The sequence below is a fragment of the Palaemon carinicauda genome, chromosome 25, assembly GCF_036898095.1.
Source record: "Palaemon carinicauda isolate YSFRI2023 chromosome 25, ASM3689809v2, whole genome shotgun sequence".
Lineage (NCBI taxonomy): Eukaryota > Metazoa > Arthropoda > Malacostraca > Decapoda > Palaemonidae > Palaemon > Palaemon carinicauda.
Genome location: NC_090749.1, coordinates 20,593,542 through 20,596,938, shown reverse-complemented (window position 1 = coordinate 20,596,938; position 3,397 = coordinate 20,593,542).

The window sequence follows — 3,397 nt, the reverse complement described above, 5'->3', positions numbered from 1 at the left end:
GAATACAGTTCAATTTAAATTACGCAACTGGGTGAGAGGCTTTCAAAAGATCTCTCCTGGACCTTTCCTACCTAATGATAGGATGCGTAAGCTAATATTTCCGGAAGCAAGTGAGGAAATAGTAGTGCCGCAGGAGCCAGCTACATCCCCTGGCGGCCAGAAAACCTTTGGGATTGAGGGCAAGAAGAGAAATATATTGCGTCGGAATTTCCTCCGCCTTTGCCGTCTATAGAGCCATCGATGTCGACATCTTCGTCTTCTACCCCTCTATTGGATAATGTGGTACAATTATGTATCCAGCTGAAGAATCAAATAGAGAGCTTTCGTAAACACAACGAAAAGCTGGAAGTAAAACACAAGATAGAGCCTCGTAAAGCTTCTCTTGTCGCTTCCCAGGGGTCAGTCAAACGACCCATGAATCAAGACCTACCAACATGCTCCATTACCAATCCCTGGAGGTTTGCGGAGCAGATGCCGATTTCAAATGCCAATATCTACATCTCAGAGAAAATAGGTGCTGTTCCTTTGGACAAAATTCAATTTTGGCCAAGCTTTGATGCTTTCCCTAATTGTTGGGTTCGACTGAAGTACGAACCAAAGTCAAGAAAAGGAACGGAACTAAAGGAGGTCATGATTCTCGAACATGATAAGGCACCGACTATCCTTTCAGGTAGTCTAAAAAAGGCGGGTTATTCAGAGTCGAAGGTATTCTCACTGAATAACAGACACCCTTCCTTTCTTGCTCCTACTTCACTCTCATTCCCCTTTATGGGGAAGGCATTTACTTCTGTTGCCAAAGCGGTAGAGGCGGGTAAGCCCTGTCCCACACTCGATGAGTGCAAGCCTTTATCACCAGCTTTCCCCGGACAGGAATAGGATTAGAAGGAAGTACATTTGACATTTTCAGTAGGAAAATTAGACAAGGATGTCGTAAGTCGACAATTCAAGGTATGTCTCCCTAAATTGTCTGAGTTGCTTTTGTATAATGAACATGAGTCAAAGGAGAGACTTGTGACATCCCTTTCTCTACAAAACTACATAGAGTTGTGTTCAACCTACGATAATACCTCAGACAGAGTTGTTGTAAAAAACTTTCTCTTTTTCATTTGTTTTTGCATTTTCACTTTACCAGTGTTGATATTTTCCTCTTTCCCTTATACACTACTCTATCATTCTTCGGCTGCAATCGTCCAAAGTGTTTACTCTTGTAGAATGACGTTTGATAACCTTTGTGACTCTTTCGCAGCTGACACTAGTCTCCTATGGTCTGTCATCATCATACTCATTGAAATAAGCCTCTTAAGAGAGAGAGAGAGAGAGAGAGAGAGAGAGAGAGAGAGAGAGAGAGAGAGAGAGCACCAATGTCTCTGATACACTAGTCAAGACAGTGTTATATGAGGATACGGTACTGTTATTATCCTATTCCAAGGATAAAATTTTCTTTAGAATTACCTTTTATTGACGATCGAATATTCTGTTTACTACACCAAACTACTCTTCATTTCTTGCTTAGAACTCTCCCTGCATTGGATGATGAATATTGAACGAACGTGTGCAAGGAATCACAGATTATCTTGATATGTGTTTCTCTATGAAGACTCTGGTCGATGTCATGTGGGATTGAAAGTAATATTCATCTTATTAGGTTGATTCAAATACTCTTTTAGAAAGCAAAGTTATATTAACCGGATTCCCAAATCTCCCAGATGCAACCAAGAGGCTTTTCCAATTCCAACAACAATTCCAAGTATTCCAGGTATTACAATGGGGATATACGAATAGGCCTACATGTAATATTTCCGCCACCATTTTTTTTTTCAATTCTCACCGCTGCACTTTTGAATACTGAAAATAAAATTCTTCTGTTAGAGAATGAAAACACAATGAAAGTATTGTTCGCAGTTACTTCCTCTTTTGTTTTCTTTCTTATTTCTTTTTGTTTCGATACATTCGTCAACGCCGTTTTAAAATGGTCATTCTTTGTGTCTGCCATTTCTTTCTTTCTTTTATCCATCATCAGATATTTCTTCGAATATCTGAATCCATTTAAAAGTTGTTTCCAATATTTGCAACAAAATACCGCATAAACAGAATCAGGGGAATACAAAGTTCTTTGTTTAATGGATGGAAGTTGTAAGCCTGAGTGTATGCGTATTTATATATATATATATATATATATATATATATATATATATATATATATATATATATATATATATATATATATATATATATATATATATATATATATATATATATATATAGACTTCTTTTTCCCCCGAGCCATGATAATGGAATCGCCCATTATAGACGGCATGAATACCCCAACTACCTTCAATAAAAATACAAGCTAATAGAAAGAAAAAATAAACAGCCTTTATGATCTTGTATATATCCCGACAAATGAAATATATATTAGGAAATATGATGACACTGAAATACCAACAGGATTTAATTCGTCTTATTTTCTGTGTTTGAAAGTACTTTGTGGTTTCAGAGGTTGGCACTCCTGACTGGTGGATGGCCACTGAAAGAAGTCAGGTGTTGTGATGTCGTCACAAGCAAAGAACGCAGAAGAAAAAATGGAAATTTTAAACACATTTTCTTTTAACTGTTTTTATTGCCTCAATGAGGATGTTCTTTTGCTCAAGGAAAGAATTAAGAAAATTATATTTCATGTCTTGCAAAAGGAAATAACACTGATCAGATTATCAGTTTCCGATATTATCTACCCTTTTAGTCAGCGTTGCACAACGTTACCACGTATCCTTTAACCATTTTTTTTCTCTTTTCTCTTTGTCATATTGATATTTTTAGATTTATTTTCCTTGGAATGCCGATATCCATAGTTTCCCTATTATTTTAATATTCTCTTTACATTTGGGAACTAAAGAAGGAAGCAAATATATCAGAAAGAAAGAAAAAAATGAGGATAATCATCAACAACGAACTCTTCCAAAATAGAAAGAAGAATCAGTAATAAACTGATGCAACAATAAGAAAAGATATATCAAGACCTTCGTAAAACAATATTTGATTCACAATGTTGATAAAAAGTTATTATTATTATTATTATTATTATTATTATTATTATTATTATTATTATTATTATTAACTAAGCTATAACCCTAGTTGGATAACCAGGATGCTAAAAGCCTAAGGGTCCAAACAGGGAAAATAGCCCTGTGTTTTCGCCATGATAGCGAATGTGAAATAGTTATACGTGTGAAATAGATAATGTAGCTGTTTGGAAGAAAGGGAACTAGACTACACGACAGAATTGGGAGCAAGCCTGAGAAATGTGTTTACAACTAAAAGTATGAAGGGCCTTTTATCCCTAGCGAATTAACCTTTAACCTGAACAACTGGTGAAGAGCGCCTCTATTGGAAAGACTCA